This window comes from Pelodiscus sinensis, chromosome 17, assembly GCF_049634645.1.
Source record: "Pelodiscus sinensis isolate JC-2024 chromosome 17, ASM4963464v1, whole genome shotgun sequence".
Classification (NCBI taxonomy): Eukaryota; Metazoa; Chordata; order Testudines; family Trionychidae; genus Pelodiscus; species Pelodiscus sinensis.
Window position 1 is genome coordinate 36,493,202 of NC_134727.1, and position 27,294 is coordinate 36,520,495.

The window sequence follows — 27,294 nt, forward strand, 5'->3', positions numbered from 1 at the left end:
TTTTCCGGGGTTCCATTTAGAGGGTCTAGTAAAGACCTGCTAAATCAACTGCTGAAGATGCCCCCATCAACTGCGGTACTTTCATGAAGAGTAAGGGAAGTCAACAGGGGTGCTTCTCCTGTTGACCTCCTGCTGTGGGGCTGCCCTGGAAAATTGATGCAAGATACATTGACTCTAGCTATACAATTCTCATAGCTGGAGTTGTGTATCTTGCATCGATTTTCTCTGCCAGTGTAGACCTGGCCTTTGTCCTGGTATGTAGCTTGGATTTTCCTTTCCTTTGCTTGCAGTGTAATCTGTGCCTCTGACCACAAAAAAGTCAATAGCGTCAGCATTTATCAGAGGTGCTGTTTCAGTTATATTCCTGGAATTTCCATGTGGCTATCAAGTGTGGAAAATGTGATCAACAAAAATGCAAAGTTTGCTAGATCAAAGAATATTGTTTCCCTACATTTGAAACCTACCACCCCCTTTTAGTAATGCCTCAAGCTCACCAGCCACTGCCAAACTTTCCCAGAGATCTATTTCAAGCTATGTAATGGGAAAATAATCCCATATCCTTTACTCATCTGTTTTTCCTTCATTCTTCTGCCCCTGATCTGCAGACCTCTGAGGAGAAGCAGCTACTGGATTCGAGAGGAGTTAGGAAAAGAATTACCGTGTTAAACAAGAACTTAAAAGAATTTCATGAACTAGAATATGGGCTTCCATAGAAATCTGCTCCCAAACTTTCCAGCAAGATCCATGTACTGACAACACTTTTAACCAATGAGACACCAGATTAGAGACATCTAGTTCATCTGAACCAAAATTGTCTTGGATTGGTCATATCCTGAGAGCAGGACAGTGTTCCAGGTCTTGTTTAATGAGGTTAGGCACATGCCTAACTTTAAGCCTGTAGGTATTGACCTTACTGAATCACGATATCCAAAACCTGCCTTTTCTCCAGTTAAACCATTCTCAGGCATCACACACAGCACAGCAAATGCCCATTGCTGGGGACACCAGGACAAACACCCTGTTGTATATTGGTTATGATTTACAAATCTTTGCCGTAGTGTCAAACGATGGAGAACAGGAGTGCAATTAGGCACTTCTTGCAGATTTGACATTTATTCTCCATTAAATCGCCAGAACATTGTATAGCACGGGTATTGTTATTACCATTGTTTAGCAGTAATATTACCCAGAGTGCCTAGAAAGACTTGTCATGGACCAGCACCCCAAAGTGGTAGGCAGTGTACAAACACAGCATCAAGATGGCCCCTGAACCAAAGAGCTCACTATCTCAGTATAAGATGAGACAACAGATAGATACAGACAGATGGATGGATGAGTACAAGGAAACATTAAGGCCTAGTCTACACTAGATCCAGCAGGTCGGCTTAATGTATGCAACTCCATCTATGTAGAATACGTAGCTGGAGTTGGCTAAGCTTAAGCCAAGCTTGGCGGTTTCCCCACAGTGGAAGGCCAATGGGAGCAAATGCTCCCTTTGGCTTTCCTTATTTCTGGCAAGAGCAGGTGTACCAGATGCCAGTGGGGGCACCCTCTGAGTTTGATTTAGCAAGTCTTCACTAGACTCACTAAATCAAACTCCAGAAGATTGATTGCAGCAGCGTAACAGGAAACAGTCTTCACACCTAACTGTTGAAAAGGACAATCACTGTCTAAAATGTTGAGCCGTGCTCTTGAAATACAGGAGGGGTTATTTCTGCTCTATATTTCTCTTCTGAGAGTCTTTACTGGCGACAACATTCAACTAAAAATAGGGAGCGAAATCCTGGCCCAATTAAAGTCAATGACAAAACTTCATTGATTTCAGTGGGTTGAGAGTTCCACTCAGGGTTTTCGCTTCTCTGAATGTTCTTTTGCTCCTGTTGCTACTTTTTCACCTGAATCCATAAGACTTTGCTTGGATTATCATCACACTTCATTTCTGACATGGCCAGCTGGTGGCTGTGGAAATGTGTCTGATGTCAGAGAGAGAGAAGTTTATGATTTCACCTGGGAAATAAAAAACACGGCTTTGATTTTTATGCACATGTCCTTGCTAATATAGAGCAAGGGAAATGGCAAAGCTGTGACAATATCTGCAGAATTGACTCTCATCAGAATGTTTTGCAAAGGTTTCCATGAGATGCCAGATGCTTGGAAGAGAAAAAAAAAAAGAAAAGAAAGAAAAAGCCGGCCATTTTCAAATGAACCTTGAGAAATAATCTGCAATAAAACTGACTTCATTCTAACCATGTGTCACTCTTCTGGTTCTCTGGGTAGACTTTACCAGCAGACCCCTGTATCTCCCCTCATGTGACTCTTTAGAACGCTACTGTGGTAAATTACCGTTCTACAAGTTTTTCTTACAAATGAGGTAGGCTAGATAATAATGCTTTTTGTCCACTCAGCGTTTACTGGCTTTTTTTCCTCGTTATCTTCTCCATTCCCCTTCATTCCCTAAACCTGGGATAATTCCCTGAAACAAACCCAGTTCATTTCTGGAAGCCTTGAGAATGGTGCTGACCATTTACATAACCAAAGAAAGGATGAGTCAGGAACAAAACACTCAACTCCCCATTGTTGGTCTTTCTTCAAATATTTTCACGGAAATTTTCTATTTTTTTTCATTTGCTCTGAAAAAAAAAGTTCCGATTTGATTGGAATTGAAATGTATGTTTGGTTTTCATTTGTAAATCCCGCTACCCTTTCTTCTGCTCCTAGTTTTTTTCTATGAAAAATAAGGTGTGTGTGTGTGGGGGGGGGGGGGGTGGGGGGGGTGGGGAGGAGATAAAAATAGCAATCTTCCTACCAAAATAGAAAAATTGAATAATTTTGTATTCCAATAAACAAAGCAGAAAATGGTGACTGGGAAGAATGTTTTTTCCCCACAAATATATTTGCATCTTTCAAAATTCTATTTTTCTTTAGTATTAATAATAATAGTGAAACCCCTGCCCCTCCAAATGTGTCGTGCCTTTATGAGTGATCATGTGATGTTCTTATTCCTTGTCTTAACCTTCCTCTCCACTTCATATTTATCACCCTCCCTGGTTGTGCTAGACCAGTGTTTCTTAAATGTTTTGGGACCGAGGAACACCAAACAATATTTTTTTTTATGAGGAACACCAAGGATTTTTTGTTGAGATGGGGGAAAAAAAGGTCGGGGTAAAAAAGGGTGTGTGTGGGGGGGAAGTTATTCAGGGGAATAAAAGGGTCAGGGGAAGTTACTGAGAAAAAAAAGTCGCCTGCCTCTTTAAGGGTGGCCATTTTGAATTCTGTTGTTCTCCGCGGCACACCTCCGACAGCCTCACGGCACACCGGTGTGCCATGAAACACAGTTTAAGAAACACTGTGCTACACTGTGACATACCATTCACTGCAGAGACCATGTCTTGGCCTGTTTTGTGAGGGACCTCGCTCATTTTTGGCCATTCCTCAAGGGAATCTCTTTTAATTCAGACTTTTCTTCCAAGAGACTGCTTTTTCCACTTTTCTCTCGAGGTCATCATCCCAGGCACGTTGGCAGACAGTGTGGGGGAGCTTGTCTTGGTGCTGCTCATTTTATAGCTGTCCTGTGATAACTGAGGGCGCATGTTCACATAGGCGTTAATGCAGAACCTTTCACCAGCACCAAATTCACATGAGTGGGTCATGCTGGAGGTGGTACAGAACCAGCCAGTCCCAGTGGGAACTCCACAGAGAACGTGAGATGCCTCTCTGAGCTTCCCAGTGAGCCAGGGCAGCATCTGGCTACTTGGTTGTTTCTCTAGAGCAAGCAGTGTGTTGTCGTCTCTGTGGCTAACTAGATCTCTTGCTGGAGGGGTAGATACAGTAGTTTCCCATTCTGAAGCAGTCCTTGCTGTAAGGTGGACACAAAGGCAGCATTTGCCAGCTCCTGCAGTTTTATCATGAGCTCTATGGTAGTTAGGGGTTTTGGAGTCCTGTGATTACATGATAAGAATCGGTTGTCATTTAAAAACCTCTCTTGGTTGCAGGGAAAAGCTGGGAAATGTGACCTAGGTGCCCTCTAAATGCTCTCAGAAGACAAAGGCCTTACTATGTAGTATGTTTATTTTCTCATGATCTGGATGGCTACGTCTAGACTGGCATGATTTTCCAGAAATGCTTTTAACGGAAAAGTTTTCCGTTAAAAGCATTTTCGGAACAGAGCGTCTAGATTGGCACGGACGCTTTTCCACAAAAGCACTTTTTGCAGAAAAGCGTCCATGGCCAATCTAGACGCGTTTTTCCGCAAAAAAGCCCCGATCGCCATTTTCGCGATCGGGGCTTTTTTGCGGAAAACAAATCTGAGCTGTCTACACTGGCCCTTTTGTGCAAAAGTTTTGCGCAAAAGGACTTTTGCCCAAACGGGAGCAGCACAGTATTTCCGCAAGAACGCTGACAATCTTACCTGAGATCGTCAGTGCTTTTGCCAAAATTCAAGCGGCCAGTGTAGACAGCTGGCAAGTTTTTCTGGAAAAGCGGCTGATTTTCCAGAAAAACTGGCCAGTCTAGACACAGCCGATATGTAAGGACAGGATCATAGAATCATAGAACACTGGAGCTGGAAGGGACCAAGATAGGTCATCAAGTCCAGTCCCCTGCCCTCACAGCAGGACCAAGCACCATCTAGATCATCCTTGACAGGTGTCTATCCAACCTGCTCTTAAATATCTCCAGAGATGGAGATTCCACAACCTCCCTAGGCAACTTATTCCAGTGTTTAACCACCCTGACAGGTAGGAAGTTTTTCCTAATGTCCAACCTGAACCTCCCTTGGTGCAATTTAAACCCATTGAGTCTTTTCCTATCATCAGAGGTCAAGGAGAATATTTTTTCTCACTCGTACTTGTAACACCCATTTAGGTACTTAAAAACTGATATCATATTTAAGGGTAAAGCTAGAGAGGAGCCATTAATATAGTCCAGCTGTACTCTGTGGTTCATACAAGCTTGATAGTGCACCTTTGAGACTCATTTCATGCTGCAAAACTGAAGAACCTTGGGCTATTAGTAAGCTACCTCTCAATTGCTCTGAGAATTGTCCAAACTCATTTGAGTATTTCTGAATCACCTTGGTCTAGCAATCTCAAGAGAAGGAAGTTTTTTCATGAGATTTCCAGCGTTCAGATTTCAGTGGTAGAGGGATTAATGTTGAGAGAATAAACTTGTTTCTTTAATGTAATGAATGAATGAATGTACTTTGATTTAGGAAATCTATATTTCTTTTTGTTCCTGACCAAACTCTGGAACTTATGTGGAGTGCAAAAATGCAATGAGAGATATGATAAGAAGTTGCCCAAACCTAGGGGCTGTGTCTACATTGGCACCCCTTTCCGGAAAAGGGATGCTAATGAGACACTTCGGAATTGCAAATTCCGCAGGGGATTTAAATATCCCCTGCGGCATTTGCATTTACATGGCTGCCGCTTTTTTCCAGCTCGGGGTTTTGCCAGAGAAAAGCGCCAGTCTAGATGGGATCTTGCGGAAAATAAGCCCTTGATAGACGTGCTATCGTATGTGATCAAAAGTTCTCTAGACTGGCACTCTGGTCCGGCAACATCCATGGTCCGGCATGTTTTTAGTTACCTGCATGTCCACTTATCATAGGTGTGGCCAAGTTTTCTGTGGTCCAATAAAGTTTGTTTACAGCCACCAGTCCTGGCTCTGAGTGCGCTGTGCTGTAATTTAGCTTAAATCTACCCCTAAATGTCTTTTAAGAGTCCAGCAAGCAGTGGAAGTGTTGGTAATGCTGCTAAATAATATTGACCTCCCGTGGTCCAGCAATTCTCTGCTTTGACACTGGTCAGGTCTCTAGGGTGCTAGGCTAGAGAGGTTCAACCTGTGTTCACTTTCAAACTGATTAGCCGACGACCACACATAACGGGCCACCGTGGTTGCAAACCTCCAGTAACAGAGGTACCGCATCAGAAGAAAGATGCACCATTCTAGTGAGGTTGGTTGGAATGATCGGGCTTAATTCACTTCCCGCACAGATTTCAAAGTGCTTTACAATGGTGGCTGGATGCCATTAGCCAGAGAAGGAAGCAGAAGCACCCAGAGATAAGCTTGCACATGAAGGTTGTGCCCTGGAGCTGAGCGTCACTAATGAGCACTCATTTAGTGTCTGAGGAAGAGTGGTGTAGCTGAGAGAACGTTATAATGGGAAGGAAGACCTTGAAACTGGCACAAAGTGATAGCCCATCCCCATTCTACAGAGATAAAGGCAAGTTTGCAATCCAGAGACTGCTGAACGGCATTTGTCCTTGCACAGCAATGAGAGAGGTCTGGCTGGTGGCCAGCATGCCTTCTGTAAGTGTCCAAGAAAAGACCCAAACACTTCACAGAAGTGAAATTGGCATCCCCAAGGCTGCAAAAGTCCCAGCCAAGTCCGAATGCAGGACTTTTACAAGATTAGCAGGGGTCGGGGTACAAGCACAGGGCTCACCTTGTCTGTTCTCGCAGCCAAGGATCTGATTTCTAAATTAAATTTCCATGATTTATCACATCTGTTCGGGTCAGAAGAGGCAAATCAACCCAAAAGGAAAAGTGGGGGAAAGAACGGAAGGTGATGAGCCTGTAGGGGATTTTCTCTCCTCAGTGGCACGAAGCCCAAATTGGACCAGAGAAATTGGATTAACTACTGGGTCCCAAACCTAATTTTTATGAGCCAGGAAAAGGGGCTTTAATACATCCAAGCAGTGCCATTGACAAGCAATAGCTCAACACGGCAACTCATCTATCCTCATGGAGGAATTGGATGGAAAGTGCATTTGGAGTCGGTATTTGTCCCCGCCGGGGGAGCTGTCCTGAGTCACGGTGATGTATGGGAACTCAGTGCAGAGGAAAGAGAACACATTTCTCCTCTGATTTATCTGGCGCATAATCCTGGCTGCTTTCCGGGGCTTTTGTATTCTGCGGACAGCGCGCGGCAAGGCGAAGCTCCCGTGAGCTCCTGAACTGCTTCTGCACGGCACGGGGAAATCAACGCAGCTTGTGGCTCTGGTTTGGAGGGAGATGGGGCTCGGCTGGGATCACTGAGACGTGTTGACAGAGGGAACGGAGGCCTCTGAAAAGCAGCGTGGCTGCTGCCCCCGCCCCCTTGGCTTGAACTGGTGCCAGTCAAAGACAAATGGCTCACAGATTTGATCCCGGGGTTCAGCCTTCAATCCAAGTCAAGATGAAAGACTCTGTTTGGAATAAGGATCAGATGTGCTCCAGTTCTCTCTTCCTATGTCTGGACTGGGACAGACGGACAGGGACATTCTGTCCATAGGATGAATCGGGGCGGCTGCCCCAGGCCCCATGCTTTTGGGGGTTCCCTGGCAGCTGTCCCAGGAGATTATGGGGGGCTGATATGGTGGCAGCAGGGTCTCCCCCACCATGTGGGTGGTGGGAGCTGGAGTGGCCCAGTAGCCTGCTCCGCCTCGCCCTATGGCCGTCTCCTGGCTCGCTGCGCATGGCCTCTCAGCAGCAAGGCTTGGTGAAGGGGTGAATGGGGGTGGAGGAGGGGCGGAGCCTGTGGTGGTGGGGGGGGGGGGTTGACCCACATCTGGGGTGCTGGGAAGGGGGGTTTCCCCAGGCCCTGCTCCCCCCTTTGGGGTGGCCCTGCATACTGAGCTCGGTGGCACTAGGTGCCATGTAACGAGCTGCTCCTTGTTTTCATGCGATTCCTGACACAGAGGGTCGTCATAGTGACTGTTACTTCCTGGACAGGCCCCATACGAGCGCCACAGAGTGCTGCATTCCCAGAATTGGGGGATCACAGGGATGGATTTTAGTCCAAATTCACAGGGGTTTCAGTGGTGTCACTCTGAATTTACATCCTTCTAACTCAGATTGGCATTTGACCCATAGGATTTGCCATTTTGGCTCAGACCCATCCCATCCACCTCCAGTTCTCCTTCTCTAAAGACGTTTAAGTGTCCTGTACAGCTGAGAGAGACATTTAACCACCCACGGAAGAGCTACAACGCTTTCCCCTCTTCTTATGGCGTAGGCCATCTCAGTAATTCTATTATCTTTCATTTTTATTGTCGACTATTAAAATACCCCCAGTGGTATATTGAGCAGTTGCTTGTCAAAGATGGACCCATTGTTCTTTTATCAGAACAAAATGAAATTTATCATGCCGCCTAATCGTTTCTTTCTGAAATAACTATGGATCCGAGCAAAGAGCAATCGAAGGTAATATATTTTCATGGGTTTTTGCATTAACTTTCATCATCCTTCCTTGATTTTTTTTAATTAAAAAACCCACAAAGATTTAAAGGTTAGCAAAGTCTGTTTTGTTTTTGTTTTTACTCCCAAGTTTTTAATAGTTAGCTAAAAGTAGCCTGAGGCTGCACAGATATAGCCTCATGGCCTGTATAAGAGGTCCTATTCCAAGAAAATCTATCACTCGCTGATTCTCCCTTTTACCAAATGCCAGACTCTGGTGACATCAAGTCAGTATTCATTAGTACCACCAGGATGCTAGCGGTCTTCTCCAGAACCCAGGAGGGGGTGGTACACGTGCTAACTGGTGGCTAAGGCAGACCGAAGAGGAGCTCTTCTACCTGCCGCTTCCCAGTTGCATTTCAGTTCAGGATTGAAAGCTAGAGAGACCAGGCTGGAGCGTGCGAACTGAGAGGAAAGGAAGGAAATTGCAGGCCCTACCAAAGCCCCTCTAAGCTCTTCCTTACACACTAGACTGGCTTTATACCCACCTCCATTATCCTATCTCCCAGCCTTTCCCAAGCGTTCTGTACAAGTTTCTCCCATTGCTGCCTCTGGTAAGAGGCTGTACCCGATATTAACTCCTTTCTGCATGAAGAGATTCTGACTCAGTTCCTCCAGGACTTGACCTTTCCTGGGCTTTTAGTTCATGCCACCTGGTTCCTGCAGTTGAAGCAGCGTTAAATACTCTGGTAGTGTCTCTCTGCTCGCTTCACAATTGTGCTATCCCTCAGTCTCCTCCCGCCTAAAGAATATAAGGCGTTGAGTTGTGAAATGGGTCTGGGTGAGCCAAAGCTTATTCCTTGACTGCCACAGTGTCAGAGCCAAATGACTCTCTGGAGGGGAGAAATGGGGCAGCAAATTCTTTCATCTTGGTAGTGCCGCTACATGGGAAGAGCCAACGTGTAGCTGGGAGCATCCAGGGGAGTCAGGTGGCGGCTGGTTTGAAGTCTGAGGTGGCTCTTTGGTTTGCAGGGAGGGCGTATGTCCAGAGAATGAGGAGAGGATGGTGCCATTTGGCTTCAAAGGCTCCTTATGGAGAAGTGATAAACTCCATGGCAACAGAGGATCAAACCCAGTCTCCATTGCAAAGGATTAAGGCCAGAACAGCCCAGGAAATAGTCTAGTCTGACCTGGCTAGCCCAGGACATCCACACCGTCCAGCACACGCACACTAAACCCAGCCACTACCGTGAGACCACAGTGGTACAGCCGGCAGGAGAGTCATCTGTTGTATACCACCGGCAGAGAACAGGATGGACCAACTCCCACTAGGGCTGATGGACCCTGCAATGGCTGGGAGATGATTGAGAGGCACCCAGACGGGTGAAAGTCACTTAAAAGCCTTACTGGTATGGGGGCCTGGCTCCGGGCCCTCAGAAGGGGCGGGGCCTTAGGCCAAAGGGGCGGGGCAGGGGGACCAGCCTCACCTTGCCAGCCCTTCAGCAATGCTCCCCCTGCACTGCTCAGGATCTGGGGCCATAGGCGCCAGCTTCTCATTTTGCCGGGGGGGGGGGGCGCTCAACACCCCTTCCCCCACTGCTTCAGGTCATGGCCCCCGCCCCACTCCTTGCCCCAAGTCCCCACCCTGCATCTTCCCAACCCCCACCATACCTCTTCCCCACCTCCTCCCCCAAGCGTTCCCCATCCCTACGCTCCCCCTCCCTCCCAGAGTTTGAACGCTGTAAATCCGCTGTCTGCAGCACTCCAGAAGGCTGGGAGGGAGGGGGAATTATGGCTGAAGTAACGGGGTCAGGTGATAACTCAGGCCAGGCCTGGGGTTATAAAGGAGGGAGGGACAGACTCCTGCAGCTGGTCCTGGGGGAAGGGCACTTGAAAGGTAGCCTTTGCCCAGCTGGGAGAGAGGGCATGCCAGAAACCTGGGGCGCAGCGGCTGGCTGGAGAAAAGCAACTGCAGGAGGATGATTCAGGGAGCAAAGAGACTGTTTGAACTGAGCTGAACTCAGCTCGGCAGGGAGGGAGGGAGAGACTGAGGCACTTGAGTGGGAGCCAGAGGCTGGAGCAGAGAGAAGGGAGCAGGCGGCGGTAGCAGGCCAGGACTTGCATCTTCCCCAGCTGCTCGGAGAGCGGGAAGGCCAGTCCCTGAGGGAGGAGGGGCTGGACCCAGCTGGAGTGTGGGCAGAGCAGCTTTTATTTATGAGTTTATTTGGGCGCAGATAAAGCAGAACCCTGTTGGGGACTTTTGTCTTGCAGCTTGGGCCGGGGAGAGCTTTCAAGCAGCCCCAAGCAGAAAAAAGAAGCCGAGGCAAGGCACCACAGAGCCATCCCGGGCCCTGTGTGTGTGTGTGTGGGGGGGGGGGGGGTCTGCAGGAGGTGGCTGGCCTCGTTTTAGCTAAAGAAAAGACCCTGGTGGTTTTTACATTTTTAGGGCTAATTCTGTTGGAGAAAGAGCAAGAATTGTAAGAAGTTGGAGAGATTTGATTAAAATGCCATGACAAGACTTCAAACTGGCCCCGCCGTGTTAGCCTCAACTGTAAGTGCACGTGTACACCGATAAGGATGTAGCTCTACTAACCTACGTGTGGCGTATTCGTCTCTATAAGCAGAGTGTAGCGGGGTGCTGGCACCCAGTCCTGTCAGCTCCAATCAAGGGGAACAGATTGGGGATGATGAAAAGGTTGGACGCCAGCCAGAGGATCGGCAGCCTGAAGAGCCAAGGGCTACAAAGGCTGGGAAGGAGCCAGAGGCGGGGGCAGGCAGCGAGGGAGAGGTCAGTCAGGGTGCATCTACACAGCACCCTTACCTTGAAATAAGCTACACAATTTGCTGAGGATTGGCTGCCCTGGCTCCTCCCCTTCTGCCCGAGGCCCCGCCTCTTCTAGGAGCATGGAGTCACCACCCACTTGCTCAGTGGCCCGGCAAGGGAGTTGTCTCCCCCAGGGCCGGCCCGAGCCATTCATGCGCCTCGCCCCCGGGTGTGCAGCGCATGCGTGGCCCTGACCCAGGCGCGTGGTACATGCGTGGCCCCACCCCCAGGCACCCGGCGCATGCGTGGTGCCACCCCCACCCAGCCTGGCAGCTCCGCGTGGCACCCCCTACAATGGGGCGCTCCAGGCGGTAGCCTGGTTGGCCCGTACCTTGAGCCAGCTCTGGTCTCCCCTGTGCACAGGCAAGACAGCTAACATGAGCCAAGATGACAATGCAAGTAAGTCTGGGATCAGAGAAATGACCAGGGACAAGAGCACGGTGGGAAAGTTTTCTTGAAAGGAAAGTTTATGACCAACCTACTAATATCACAGAGAGGCACCCATGTGAGTGAGGACATTTGTCCATTACATCCGTAAACTCAACAAGAAAAATAAATCACGACCAGAGCGCATTATTGTATTCATACGTCTGCAGTACTCTTTTTGTAAAAAAAAAAAAAAAGGTGCTGGTCTTCATTTCTTGAGGAAAGTAAATTTGAAAAATGCCTCTCCCACCCTTCTTCCTATATCGTGTCAACATATGCAGGAGTATAAGCAAAAATCAAATTTTTCATCTTGTTGTTCCCACACAAGGAGTCAGTCAGGCTGGGGGCTATGGAAGGGGAAAGCGGCGCGGCGCGAGTGCTCCCCCCAAAAAGGTGCCGGTACACCGTACCGGTGCGTACCGGCACAAAAAAAGCACCGTACATCGGAATGAATGTGGTTCCTGGGACTTAGGAACTAGAATACAGGCTGCCCCCGACTTGCAACACGATCGGTTCCTGGGATAGTGTCACAAGTTGGGGGCGTTGTAACTCGAGCCTGCATGTACAACGTACACCATTGTACATGTGGGGCTGAGGATGTAAGTCGGGGGATTTTGGCCCCTTCCGCACATATGGAAAAGGTCGTAAGTGCAGGCGGTCGTAAATCAGGCTGTCGTAAAGCCTCCTGTACTCTGTCGTTGTGTGATTTTAATTCAGCAATATTAAAGTTACATTAACTTCACTGAAAACAATCCTTTATTAGGCTATGTCTAGACTGCAAGCCTCTTTCGAAAGAGGCTCTTTCGAAAGATACTTTCGAAAGAGCCTCTTTCGAAAGAGAGCGTCTAGACTGCACGTTGAACTTTCGAAAAAGCGGCTTGCTTTTTCGAAAGAAAGCATCCAGTGAATCTGGATGCTCTCTTTTGAAGAAGCCCTATTTACATTGAAGAACGCCTTCTTTCGAAAGAGGAACTTTTGAAAGAAGGCGTTCTTCCTCGTGAAATGAGGTTTACCGCCATCGAAAGAAAAGCCGCGTTCTTTCAATTTAATTTCGAAAGAACGCGGCTTGAGTCTGGACGCAGGGGAAGTTTTTTCGGAAAAAGGCTACTTTTCCCGAAAAACCCCCTGAGTCTGGACACAGCCTTAGAGAGTGAGCAAGGGAGAGCTATGGAAAGATCACTACTGGCCTGTGATTAATCACGCTGTCACAGTTCCCGGGAAGTGCACCTGTGTAGTGCTTTCTGGAAGTGCCCAGTCAGGTTCCAGGCCTTCAACCAGCACCTGTCACTTCTTCCTGATGAGAATCATAGAACTCTAGAACTGGAAGGGACTTTGATAGGGCATCACGCCCAGTCCCCTGCCCTCGCGGCAGGACCAAGCACCATGTACATCATCCCTAACAGATGTCTATCCAACCGGCTCTTAAATATCTCCAGTGACAGAGATTCTACAACCTCCCAAGGCAATTTATTCCAGTGTTTAACCACCCTGTTTTTCCTTTCTGTCTAAATTATACCTCCCTTGCTGCAATTTAACCCCATTACTTCTTGTCCTATCCTCAGACATTTTTCTCACTCTTCTTTGTAACACCCTTTGAGGTACTTGAAAGCTGCTATCATGTCCCCTCTCAGGCTTCTCTTTTCCAGACTAAACAACCCCAGTTCTTTCAGTCTTCCCTCACAGCTCGGCTATGTCTACACTGGCACCCTTTTCTGGAAATGCATAAAATGGAACAGTTTTCCGTTATAAGTATTTCCGGAAAAAGCGCGTCTACATTGGCAGGATGCTTTTCCGGAAAAGCACTTTTTCCGGAAAAGCGTCCGTGCCAATGTAGACGCGCTTTTCCGCAAAAAAGCCCCGACCGTCATTTTTGCGATTGGGGCTTTTTTGCGGAAAAGAAATCTGTGCTGTCTACACTGGCCCTTTTCCGGAACAGTTTTCCGGAAAAGGACTTTTGCCCAAACGGGAGCAGCATAGTTTTTCGGGAAAAACACTGACAATTTTACATTAGATCGTCAGTGCTTTTTCAGAAATTCAAGGGGGCAGAGTTGACAGCTGGCAAGTTATTCCGGAAAAGCGGCTGATTTTCCGGAATAAGTGGCCAGTGTAGACACAGCCCTCATGTTTTCTAGAACTTTCATCATTTTTGTTGCTCTTCTCTGGACCCCCTCCAGTTTCTCCACATCTTTCCTGAAATGTGGTGCTCAGAACTGGACACAATCTGCACAAAGCGGAGAGGAAGAATCACTTCTCATGTCTTGCTCACAACGCTCCTGTTGTTAAGATGTTAAAGCCACACGGACCCTGTTATACATTAATATGGGTCTGGCCCACGAAAGCTCATCACCTAATAAACCATCTTGTTAGTCTTTAAAGTGCTACATAGTCCTGTTTTTTGTTTCAACCCAACAAGCCAGTTTGCCTTTGTGCTTTGCTTTGCTTTCGAGGACCAGGGTAAGTGCCTGCCAGCAATTTCAGGTTCATAACTTCATAGAGTCCACAGCCCGATGGGACCATGGTGGTTATTTAGTCTGACTTCCTATGTATCAGATAGCTTCCCCAAAATAACTCCTAGAAGGCAAAACTTTTAGAAAAAACATGCAATCTTAACTGAAAAATGGTCAGTAATGGCAAATGCACCACAATCCTTGTAAATGGTTCTAGATAATTGCATTTGCTGGTAAAAATATATGCCTTATTTCCAGATTGAATTTGTCTACGTTGAAATAGACACACAGCTCTCTCTCAGCAAAGTACCTTTATTCTTAGGGAAAAGCATCACAGAGGAAACTTTATATGTAAAAAAAAAAAATAAAAAGGTTTTAAATGCTCAGTAATTACCCCCAGGAATGCCCATTTTCCAGATGGAGAGGGGAGTCTGGTAGGTTAACCTTTTTCGTCCCTTCTCTCGAGGGTTGGGGTCAAAGATCTTGTCTATTTGCTGAATCAAAAGGAAGACCCTGAGTTTATTTAAACTCAGTCTTTGTCTTTTGGTCTCTGGCAAACCCAATTTGTACCAAAATATGACACCATACTAGGAACTACAGGTGGCATGTCTCAAGTCTGGCATCCTCAGGACCTGACCGGTTCCAAATCAGAGAATTTGCCAAAACATGGAGGTCAATAAAGCATTACCAACACTTCTGCTGCTTACTGAGCTCTGAGAAGACATTGAGGCTATGTCTACACTGCACGTTTATTTCAGAATAAGCTATTCTGGAAAAATACGCTGAAATAGCTTATTTTGAAATCCTGTGTCTACACTACAAGCCTGAAAATGAGTCTGAGGCAGGCTCCCTTAATGTGGACGCGCTACCTCGATGTAGAGCCCCAGGACGCATTGTGGAGTAATTATTTTGAATGGCTCTAGGGGAGGAGCTATTTCAAAAATAGCAGCAGTGGAGTGACCACATTACTGCTATTCCGAAATAGCTATTTTGGAAGAGGTGTTATTACTCAGGGAATGAGGTTTACAAATGCCAAAATAAGCCACCCGATATTTTGAAATTATTTAGAAATAACGGGTTAGCTGTGTAGATCCTCACTTAGTTACAGGCAGTCCCCGGGTTACGTACAAGATAGGGACTATAGGTTTGTTCTTAAATTGAATTTGTACGTAACTCGGAACTGGCTCCAGATTCAGCCGCTGCTGCTGAAACTGACCAGGGGCTGACTACAGGAAGCCCGAGGCAGAGTTGCTCTGTCCCCAGCTTCCTGGAATCAGCCACTGATCAGTTTCAACAGCGGCTGAATCTGGAGCCTGGGACAGAACAGCTGGGGCGCTGCCGGGTAGGTCCCCCCAGGACCAACCGGGCAGCACCCCAGCTGCTCTACCCCAGGCGTCCACAACAAAAGCCTGGTCTGCTGGGGGGGGGCACACTAACTGCGCCCCCCCCCCAGCAGACCAGGGAGACCCAGAGCAAAGCTGCAGAGGCGGCGGGGTCCCCCGCCTCTGCGGCTTTGCTCCTGTCCCCCCCCAGCACAGCAGGGAGACCCGGAGCAGCTTTTCTCGCCCCAGAGGACGCGGTGGCGGGACCGCTGCGCTCTGGGCGGTCCCGCCGCCCGCGAGCTCCAGGGCGAGAAAAGCCCCATTCATAAGTGCGGATCCGACATAAGTCGGATCCGCGTAAGTCGGGGACTGCCTGTATTTCACAATAATGGATGTTATTCCGAAATAATGTAGATGCACTCATAGGGGTAAATTAGAGCAAAATAACAGCATAGGACACAGAGAATCATCACTGGTGGCTTCAAACAAACTTTATGGAACCCAAGGAAACTTGGCTATGCCCATGATAAGTGGACATCCGGATAACTAAAATCATGCCGCATTCGATGTTTCTGGACCAGAGTACAGATCAGAGAGGTTCAACCTGTAGTATTTCTCTAGAATTGTTTACAGTTTTAAGCACTCTCCTTATTTACTTCCTCTCCCCTCCGCCCACATATCCACACACAGGGGCAGATGATGGTTTTGCGGGGCCCCGGGCAGCATAATTCCGCGGGGGCCCCCCTTTGCCACGGCGCATGCGCAGGGGCGTCATGGCGCATGCGCGGGGCTTTCTGAAGCGCGGGGCCCGGGGCAGCCGCCCCGTTCGCCCTGCCGTATATCCGCCCCTGTCCACACACATGGTTGTTAGTTCTGGAGGAGCTGTGGTAACTCTCCCTTGGAGTAGAACAGTCACACATAGCCCATTTCTCAATTCAGTACAATGTGTGGGGTTGCAATACCAGTCGTCCATGCTGGTTACAGTTCACCGGAAAATGTTCACGAAAATAAATCTGGCGAAAAATAGAAACAAATATTTTCAAAAGAGGACACTGTTTTTGTTCCCATTCGCCAACCGGCTGTAGAGCTCATGCTTAAATGGACCAGGTAGGCTTTGAAATTCACTTTCAGTGAAGGCAAATGGGATGTGGTAAGGCAGGGTTGCCACCTTCGGTGGTGCGTTTAGTCAAGCGAGCGAAAGCATTCTGCAAGGCTGTGTGATCAGGGCAAAAGGACATCTCTGTACATTGTGAAGTCGGAAATGGACTGTGGGGTAAAAATAGAGAAATAAGTTTTGTTAAAGAAAAGCCTAGAGTTCACAAAATATTTAGAATGCAGCAAAAATTGTAAACTCCCCACCCCTAATGACAAGATCCACAGTTGTTTTACACCCAGGCTACATCTACACTGGCATGAATTTCTGAAAATGCTTTTAACGGAAAAGTTTTCCGTTAAAAGCATTTTCGGAAAAGCACGTCTAGATTGGCACGGATGCTTTTCTGCAAAAAGTGCTTTTGCGGAAAAGCATCCGTGCCAATCTAGACGCGGTTTTCCGCAAAAAAGCCCCGATGGCCTTTTTCGCGATCGGGGCTTTTTTGCGGAAAACAGTACTGCGCTGTCTACACTGGCCCTTTTGCACAAAAGTCTTTTGGAAAAAGACTTTTGCCCAAACGGGAGCAGCATAGTTTTTCCGGAAAAGCGCTGATGATTTTACATGAGATCGTCAGTGCTTTTCCGGAAATTCAAGCGGCCAGTGTAGGCAGCTGGCAAGTTTTTCCGCAAAAGCAGATGATTTTGCGGAAAAACTTGCCAGTCTAGACACAGCCCCATTATTTTCTCTGCTTGCTGGTATTATTTCCTTTAGGAGAATTTTGCTACGTGCCTTTTAGTATGACATAGTCTTCCTTATGCAAACTGTCCTAGTAGCGTCTTTGAAACAGCAGCCTGTGAGTTTACAAGGATGTGTAGTAATTTCACGATGGGGCCGAGGCTTCATTAGGTTGATTAAAAAACCCCAAACCCTTAGTAGATGCCTACTGATCATGCACGGAAGATATGTATTTTGAATGATAACTATTTTGCTTTAATTCCTCTTCCCAACTAAGCAAATGACCTTGGACTGTATTGATGCCCAGTTCTAAGCCTTAGTCATGTAGGCTGTAATTTTTTTAAAAAAATGTGCTTAAAATACCTTTTGCAATGGGAAAAAGGGACATTCTCTCATCTCCACTCTCCCCTCCTTACCCCAAACTCCAAGCCATCTGAAATAATTTTGCTTTCTCCAAATAGGCACCTTTAGGGCATAATCTGAATCTCAGTCCATGAGTGAAATAGCATTCTAGGTTGGAGCACGGGAGTTATAATGGAAATTGATTTTCATTAGCGTGGGGGAGGGGACCCGGAGAACCCTCCACAATAGAGGAAGAGGATAAACAGTTGTGTGGCTGTGCTAATACAGAGGAAGGCACAGTGCTGCATGGTTGGAGCTCTGTTTCAGGAGGTACTGGTTTGCAGCAGCACAGGGCAGCATAAGGAAAGTGACTGCAATGGGAAAACGTAGAGGTATGCAGATTACACTCATTTGTAGCACGAAAGCGTAGGATGCGGTAGGCAATGACACGGCCGGTATGCTGGCTTGCAGGCTGCCCTGATTTATAGCAGAAACGTGTGGCATACAGCAGGGACCCGTAGGGACGCGAGTGATACAGATCCGCTAGCCGTGCCAGAGTGGTTTGCATCTTATTTGGAAACATTCTGCGTAATCTGTTTCCCTCCTCTGTGTTTAGCACAGCTAAACTCGCTGTAGCTGTTCTCCGCAGAGGTGGTCGGAAGCTAATTTTTCGAAAGCGCTGATGAAGCAGGGCACTCTCGGAGGCTGCCGGAATATCTTTCCAGCGTCTTTCCATGATTGCTTTTGTAAACTACCGACCTTAATCAGTTCAGACCCCAAAGAACGGAGCGTGGGTTCTGTCTCCCCAGAATAATGGCCCATCTGCTGGAGATCCTAGCAGCCCTAAACGACTTCATTACCAGGCGATTGTCACCCGAGTGCAGAGGCAGGGTCGAGAGAGTCGCTTTGCTGTGCCTACTGCTATATTGCCCTCCTGTGTATTCCCAGAGTGGGTGCCAGTGTAATTGATGCCTGGGTCGTGCCTCTCTTGCTGTGATGCTCTCTCATCACACTGCACATGCCCAGTAGCAGGCATCCTGCACTCTGCCCGTTTGCGTGTGTTCTAGTCGGGATGATATGTGCATTGGGTCAATGTGACATATATAAACAAGAGGGAAGCTGGAAGGGTGGGAGGAAGTTGACCAGGGAGCGTGAATGCAACTGACGTTCTTGAAGGCTAATGAGCAGCATGATCAGGGAGCTTTAAGAATGCTGTTAGGTCAGTTGCACCTTCAGTGTCTCTAAGGACTTGTCTACACGGGCACATTTTGTTGTCAAAACCTGCCTTTTGGCAATAAACCAGTGAGAGTGTTCACACTGCAGTGTGACTTTTGTTGGGAAAAGCACAACACTTCTAGCCCTGCAAGAGATTTTGTCTTTTCCCCTCCCTTTACTGTCGACAAAGAGCCAGTGTGGACTCTGCTGTTTGTTTTGTCACGAGAAGTAGATTCCGCCAGTATCCCACAATGCCTGCCCTGATGGCTCTGCTCAGTGTTTTGTAATCTCTGCTGCCCTGCAGTCATGTGCCCCTCCCCATTCACAGCTGAATGAGCGTCTCCATTTGGGGAACAAACTAAGAGCAAATCATTGGAGTGCTCGTGTTCTTCCCTGCTAGAAACACAGCGGCAGGCAGACTGCTGATGTAGGGGGAGGGCTGGGGAGATGGCTGTGCTGCTTTGATATTCCGCTGGAGTTTTGACTGTTGGCATACTCTGCTAGTCCAGTGTTCAGTCCACTGGCCATGGTAGTGGCTGGTGTGTGTTGGTCCCAGTATGCAGCGCCCCGGTATTCTGGTCTTGGCACAGACTGCCTGTGCCCCCATGCGGTTCTACTAATGCCTCTCGGTTCTCACCTATAGCAGTGTTCTGAGCATATCCACGTGTCTTGCAAATGCCCTTTCATCATGACAGCCACTGGTCCTGCTATGTCAGTCCAGGTCCTGTTCTCGGAGGAGATGATTGAACCAAATTAGTTGCAATTTTGTACTGATGATGAATAATGCTTGTCCAGAGCCATCCACCTTTTAAAGTGCTGATCCATCATTAACTAATTACTTCTGGTTTCTGGAAATTCAAATCCCGGGCTTCATTTGCAAGTGCGGTATGCCTACATTACCCCGCTAGTTCGAACTAGTGGGGTAGTGTAGACATACCCACAGACGTTATACAATCATATGACTAGTGTACATAGGATCAGCAGACAGTAAGCTCCTATTCAATACCTCACATGGCCCCCTTCTATACCATTTTTGGGGCCAACACCCCCACCTATGGGTGCATCAGTGATCTGGCTGCTCCCCTCAAGATCCAGTAACGTGACAACCCCCAACTATTGGTGTAATGTCTGGGGAGCAAGGAGTTATCCCTGGAATGAAGTATCAAACCAGGGCTACTTCTAGGCCTTTTACAGCAGTCTCTGAAGGGGGTGAGACTCAGAGATCTCGTTGCACTTTTCGGAGCACGGAGAGAGTCGCCTTGCGAGGATGCTCAATATTCCTTCTCCTGGAAAATAAGGGGAGAACCGAGCATCTCGTGTGTCAGCTGTTACGGAGCAATGACGCCTTCTCCATCTGCCCGGTACAGTCACTTCACTCTCTGCACTCCGTTCACCTCTCGGCCGGGCGTCGGGACACTTCCCAGGGCTCTCAAAAGTCAGTTGCTACTTGACGTGTCCTGGCGTGGGCATGTCTCTCAAAACTCCCCTGTTCATCTTCCGAGAGCCACTGCCATTGCGCTTTTTCCCATAGCACAGTGGTTCCCAAACTTTTTGGCATCATCCCCACCCCCTCCATAGCAGCAGCAAAAATTGTTGAGCAAAAAAAAAAAAGGAGAAAAGGAACTGAACAGGGCAGCAAAACTTGATATGGGGGGGAAGCTACAAAGCTAGCCCCCCATGCCATAGCAGAAAGGCCAGGGTTAATGTCGCCCCTGGTCCCAGCTAATAGGAGGCACAAGAAAGCTGGGGTGGGGTGCGCTCTTCCTCCCAGGGCCTCATCACTGAATTGCTTTCAGCCTCAGCTGACCTAGGTTGCCTAGGGACAATCCAGGGCTGGTGACATTTCCCCAGGCCCTGGGAAATGGGGGGGAGGGAGGGAAAGGGAGCCTTCAGTGAAAGGGCGGGGCTAGGAACAGCCAGCCTTCAGCTCCACCAGGACTGTGCTGAACAGGGCTCTGGCGGCGATTTAAAGGACCAGGGCGGCTGTTGCAGTAGTGACAGGAATCGCCCGTAGCTCCAGGGCAACTGCCCCTTTTGCCCTCCCACTCCCATCTGCAGCCCTGGGATAATCTTCTGACTTGTCAAAATTCGTACCTCTCTCTGTTTTCACACGGCTTGCTTCTGTGGCTGCCTCTGAGGAACCGATTTTAACTCCACTTCATTTCCTCCTCGGTGTCTTTATGGCTCAGTGGTTCCGAAGGTTTACGTTCACACCCCCAGGTTCTTGTATCTGACACAGCCTTAAGGGCCTTTGCAGCATCTTTTTTCCCTCTCAGGGGTCCCCAGCGCTGTGCGTTCCTCAGTCAGGTCACCGCTGAATCCTTCTGTTTTCAAAGGAGGCCAATTCCCTTTCTCGAGTCTGCGGTGGTAATGGTGGTGACTGTGAGCCAGCCTCCTTGCTTCTCTGCTGCACCGGGTCCATTTAGGCCTTTTTAGTCTGCTGACTGGAGTTGAACCTCTTTCCAGAAGTGGCTTCGTAGGACCTTTTAACCATTGCTCAGAGCCTGCGAGCTGCAGCCTGGTGATGGGCATTTCCCCTCCCGGTTTCCCTGCTTTGGATGCAGCCAAGCTCCTGCCCCAGATCATCACCCCCTTCTTCACCCAAACTCCCTCTCAGATCCCACACTCTCTCGTGCACCCCAGGCCCTTACCCCAAGCTCCCTTCTGCACTCAATCTCCTTCCCTGACCCCACGTCTCCATAGAAAAGTGTGGCCCTTGACCACTTACCAAAATCTTGGCGTGCCCTCCCCATCAAAAATTATTGGCCACCTCTGATCTAGCATGATGCACTGCAATTCCTGGACTCCCATGATGCTTTATGGTGGTTCAGGCAAAGGAGACCGTGGTGCATCCTGGAAGATGTAGTCCCGTCATGGGGCTCAGACCACTGAGGTGAATGGGGGCACAAGTCCCCCAGACTACACATTCCATGAGGCTCCATGCCAGGGGTGTTCAAACTTTTTTCAAAGAGGGCCAGATTTGATGAAGTGAACATGAGTGAGGGCCGACCATTTTGCCTGACATTCTTTGAACCATTAAAATTAAATGCAAATTAACTATTTTATGCAAAGTTTATTGCAAACGGCATACTTTTCATTTCATCACATGGATGACAAATCTAAACAGGTGTTAAATCACTCTGCCTTTCATATCTGAAGGCCAGATGAAAAAAAAATCCAGGAAGCTGAAATATATGTCAGGAACATTGTAAAGTACATTACATATTATTGGTAATAAAGGTTGTCTGTCAACTTTTAAGTTCAAAAAATATGAACAGGAACATAACACCAAGTATACATGTTGTGTCCAAATATATTTATAACTGATTTAGACCAACTGACATTAACTGAGATTTTACAATGTATTCATCTCAATACATATGGATTCGTTGGGGGCCATAAAAGATAGATATTGCCAAATTACCTGTGGGGCCGTATTAAACCGGAACACGGGCCGCAATTGGCCCGCGGGCCGGACTTTGGACATGCCTGCTCCATGCGGTACACATGACACCCAGATTAATGCAAAATTGTTGTGAAGCCAAAAACAGTTCGACAAACCAGAACGTTTGGCCTCAGGACGGCTCGGTCTGGCAAAATATTTGGTTCCACGGCAGATTGAAACATTTCAGCACATCTCCGCTTTACTTTGGGAAAGATCAGTTGTGCAGAAACCACCTTTTCCCCTGGGGCACAAAACATTTCGGTGGGAAAACGTCTACCCAGATCTAATAGTGAAACCTAAAGAAACCAAAGGCTTAAATTGGTTCGAAGCTCAGCATTTGTTCCTCTCACAAGAATGGTTTTTTTCCCCTCTTCAGGTTATGTGCGGCTGAGTCATAGTTATTCTTTGGGGCTGCGTCTAGACTGGCAAGTTTTTCCGCAAAAGCACTTGTTTTTGCAGAAAAACTTGCCAGCTGTCTACACTGGCCACTTGAAGTTCCACAAGAACACTGACGATCTCATGTAAGATTGTCAGTGTTCTTGTGGAAATACTATGCTGCTCCTGTTTGGGCAAAAGCCCTCTTGCGCAAATGCTTTTGCGCAAGAGGGCCAGTGTAGACAACACGGTATTGTTTTGCACAAAAAAGCCCCGATCGCAAAAATGGTGATCGGGGCTTTCTTGTGCAAAACCATGTCTAGATTGGCACGGATGCTTTTCCGCAAAAAGTTCTTTTGCGGAAAAGCGTCCGTGCCAATCTAGACGCTCTTTTCCACAAATGCTTTTAACAGAAAAACTTTTCCGTTAAAAGCATTTGCAGAAACTCATGCTAGTCTAGACGTAGCCTGGGTGTTTAGCAGCCAACATAATACTAAGAACACAAAGATGAAGGGCATTTTGAGTGGCTTTGCCTATCTTTGTAGCTCTGATAACCTGCCCACATTTGGGGGTGAAAGAATTCAAATGCTCTGAGGTGTCACCCCTTATTACAGCGGGATATGCGAGAGGTTATAGGGAACCTCATTAAAGCACCTTTACCATCTCCCAAAATAATATTGTCATTGATGCTCCCAGAGCATGTGTAACCCTTGTTCTTTTTATTTGTGGACCATTTCCAGCATCTATTTATAGCAAGGAGACCTATGCTGTGACAGCAGGCTGGAGTCCAATATGTACAGTGGATGAATTGCTACTGAATTGCCCTTCCATGTAGGGCCATTGCTCCTTCTCATACTCTTTGGAGGCTGACAAGCCAGCCTGGAAGAGTCTTTTAGTCAACAGAAGAGAGGAGTGAGGGAGGATTTGAGAGCAGCCTTCAACTACCTGAAAGGGGGTTCCAAAGAGGATGGAGAGAGGCTGGTCTCAGGCTAGGTCTAGACTACACATTTTTGTCGGAAAAAGCTACGCAAAATGCGCTCCACATTTTCTGTAGCTTTTTCCGATTCTTTTGTTGGAAGAGGCTTTTGTGACATTTGGACCATCTACACTGAGCCAAACGTCAGAAAAAACCCTCTTTGGGAAGCCCCCTCCTTCCCCGTGGAAGGAGAAATACAGGGGCTTCCGAAAGAGCGTGTTTGCACTTCCGCAAAAAGAAAGAAAAAAGAAAGCGGACGTGCAAACGTGTTCCCTGGACGCTGTGGAGTTTTTTCGCGATACCGGAACCCCCCCGCAGTGTAGACATAGCCTCAGTGGTGACAGACGACAGAACGAGGAGCAATGGTCTCAAGTGGCAGCGAGGGAGGGTTAGGCTGGATATTAGGAAACACTACTTCCCGAGGAGGGTGGGGAAGCACTGGGATGGGTTCCCTAGGGAGGGGTGGAATCTCCATCCCTAGAGGATTTTAAGTCCTGGCTTGACAAAGCCCTGGCTGGGATGATTGAGTTGGGATTGGTCCTGCTTTGGATAGGAGGCTGAACTTGATGGCCTCCTAAGGGCTCTTCCATCCCTAGGATTCTATGATTCTTCTCACCTACACCACCCTACTAAAACATACATGTATTTTAGGCAGAGGTTCTAGGTTACAAATGGGATGGAATGTGAAAGATTCACCGGTAACTAGTGACGGCTGGAGTAGCTCCGCATCTGCCCCGGGCAGGGGACTGCACCAGCCCAGCTGTGGACAGAGGATGCTTCTCCCTCCGCTTTCTACTCAACATGGTGATACTGAGTAGCTGCTCGCTTGCTTTGTTAGACTGAGGTCTAGTGAAAATTGACTAGGAAAATCTCATTGGCTTGAAACAGAAATGCGTTCATCATCTAAGGATTGGCCTGTGTGGATTGCAGGGCTTACAGGGAGTCCCCACTGTAGACTGGAGTTGCATTCTTGAAAAGGGTGATGGATACTGAAATGACCGATACCGTGGAATTTTCCCCCATAAGAAATAATGGCCCATCCTGCCTCTTCCCATCCCCCTCCTCCCTACCCTTCCAGTTCCTGCCCAGTTCTGCCCCCTCCTCCAAGCCCACCCCATTCCCACTTCTCCCTCTCCTGCCTAGTGCCCTCCACAGTGCTGAACAGATGTTGGGGTATTTCATCCATCAGGCATTTCATCCTGTCCCTCCCATCTGTCAGTGGCCCGCACTCCTCCTCCTTCCTCCTGATGGATGGGAGGCAGGGAGGCGGGGGGCGTGTTGGCTGCCAGGGGGGACTAAGCACCAGCAGAAAAGCACCACAAAAGGTGAAGAGAATAAGTAGCAAGTGGCAGCTCCGTGGATCGTGACCTACGTGAATCAGAACACATTCCCCTATTGATGGGCGATAAGGGATGGATAAGGGAAGGCAGATATAGGGCACCTTGGGCACTCACTTATGGGTTTTGGAAGGTGGTACGTTCCAGCTAGGTCTCAATGTAAGACGTCCCTCCCCCAGTGTAGTCCTGTCCCGTGAGCTGAAATCAGTAGATGCCCCATTACCTTTTGGGTAATCAATGGACATGCAGCATCTGAGGGGGAAATGGTGCTTTTGATTGGAAAGGAAATGAAAGAGGATCAGGGGCTCTGAACAGAAGGGGCCAGTCTCCCACGGCCCCTCAATTTAGAAGTGGAAGGGTGATGCTGTCCAACTTGTTACTGGCTGTCAGGGTGAGTGATGGGTGGGAGGGGCAGAGAGGAGCAAGTGGGGGTGGAGCCTTGGGGAGAAGGGGCAGTGGGAGAGTGGGGTTTTGGGGAGAAGGGGCAGTGTAGGGGTGGGGCCTTGGGAGAGAAGGGGCAGTGGGAGAGTGGGGTTTTGGGGACAAGGGGCAGTGTAGGGGTGGGGCCTTGGGAGAGAAGGGGCAGTGGGAGAGTGGGGTTTTGGGGAGAAGGGGCAGTGTAGGGGTGGAGCCTTGGGAGAGAAAGGGAAGCACCGAAACAGGGCCTTGGTGAAAAGGGGTGGTGTGAGGGTGGGGCTTTGAGGAGAAGGGGTGGTATGAGGGTGGGGCTTTGAGGAGAAGGGGCGGTGTGAGGATGCGGTTTCAGGGTGCAGGAGCAGTGTAGGGGTGGGGCTTTGGGGGTAGGGGTGGAACAGGGGTGGGGCCTTGGGGAGAAGGGGAAGCACAGGGGCAGGGCCTTGGGGAGAAGGGGAAGCACAGGGGCGGGGCCTTGGGGAGAAGGAGAAGGCCTTGTGGTGGCATGGCACAGGTGGTGGGGCCATAGTTTGGGCACGTGTGGGCTCCCCTCCTTTTAGGGCGCTTCTGTTTATCATTATTACATTTGCAATGGATTCCTGTTAAACAGAGCCTCATGGAGAGCAACACGCCCAGCCTGACCTCTGGGTCAGTTTTGCTCTTTGTAGGCCTGTCCAATGGGACGTGCCAAGCCCCCTCAGCCTTTGCTTTCTCTGTGCATGAAAACCAACCAGTGACAAGAGGCGTGAGTCATTTACACCTTAATCTGAAGCCTGTGGGAGCCAGGGGGAGCCTTTTCATGGCTCTGTTGGGCTTTGAATTAGGCCATTGGTGCAGCCGGGAAGTTACCGGCACGTTCCATTGGACAGGCCTACAAAGAGCAAAACTGAATATGTCAGTGGATGGCTGGCAGTGGAGTCTGAAGATGATTAACGACTGGCGGTGGCCACTTCGCCCTCACGACTGGCTCCCTCGTTAGGAGCTTGAGCAGACAGTCCAAGAATCGAAAGGGCCAGTTCTCTCCTTCCCCACAATGGCTCCTCTGGGGCACGCTTGTGGGAAAGAAGCCAGCCCGGCTTGGGCTGCATTTGCTCTGCTAGTGCTACGGAATAACAGCTCGCAGCAGCCCACGGAGCCTGCCTGACTCGCGCCTTCAGATCACTGCCCCATGACCAGCCCTTGAAATGTTATCGCAAGTCCTGCCATGGGGGCTGGTGTATTTCTTCACCCCCCGATGGCGCATGGATCCCAGCTTCCCATGCAAAAGAAGTGAGTTTCTAACCCCAGTGAGGGCGGGGAGGAGCTTAAAAAGACGAGGCCCGTGTGATCGAAAGGCTCAGGACCCGGAGGGCAAATAGAAAGGACCCCAACATTCATCATTTAGAAAGAGAAAAGAGACAGCTCATTCTCTTCGGGAGTGTGATTTCTGAGCAGGAGGGCAGAACTGGCCCTTTCGATCCTTGCCCTCTGCTCAAGCTCCCAACGAGGGAGCCAAGTCATGAGGGTGAAGTGGCCACCACCAGTCATTAATAATCTTCTGTCCCCTACCAGTAATAATAGGCTGTTAGCATCCCATTCACCATTCAGTAAGGCCGGACATTTCTCCCTAGCTTACAGCTGAGACAGGAAGCAAGTAACTCTCCCGAGGTAGAGCGACCCTTCAGGAACAAACTTGTTTGGCACAGAAATAAGCCTCCTTCCGCCTCTCTCCCCACGCGCCCGTAACTCGTATTTCATCTAATGAAGCAGGTGCTTTCGCTTCTTCTGAGAAGACATTTATCATTTCTCCATCTTTGCTGGTAGAGTCCCTCCCACCCTTCTTGCGCTCTCATTTTAGCTTGCCTGAGGGGACCCCGCTACCCTTTATTAGCTGACACTTCAATTCGGCGGCTGGAAATGACACAAATGGAATGTGGCTGTAACTATATTACAGAAATACTGTTCGCCCTGTGCAGCCATAGCTTCAAATGATCCAGCCAGAGGAATGAAAACCTCATAGGCAGGCACCAGAGGAGTGGGTGAAAAAACAGGGAGGAGCAGGGATAGGAAGAAGGAAGGGAACGAGAGAGAGGGAGGGAGGGAGGAATGGAAAGACAGAGGAAGGAAGTGGAGTCGTGGGAGGAGGAGGGGAAGGAGAAGAGAATATGTAATATTCCTTCTGTGTCTCAAAGGAAATCTAGTATCAT

General features: G+C 48.5%; 1 long non-coding RNA gene across 1 annotated transcript in view; it reads left to right on the forward strand.

Moving 5' to 3' along the window:
- Positions 1–27,294, forward strand: part of LOC102447734 (uncharacterized) — a 166,979-nt gene that overhangs the window by 68,153 nt on the left and 71,532 nt on the right. The window contains exon 2 of the long non-coding RNA XR_012896402.1: positions 10,604–10,708. This is a non-coding gene — a long non-coding RNA (uncharacterized LOC102447734). The remainder of the gene's footprint in view (positions 1–10,603; positions 10,709–27,294) is intronic.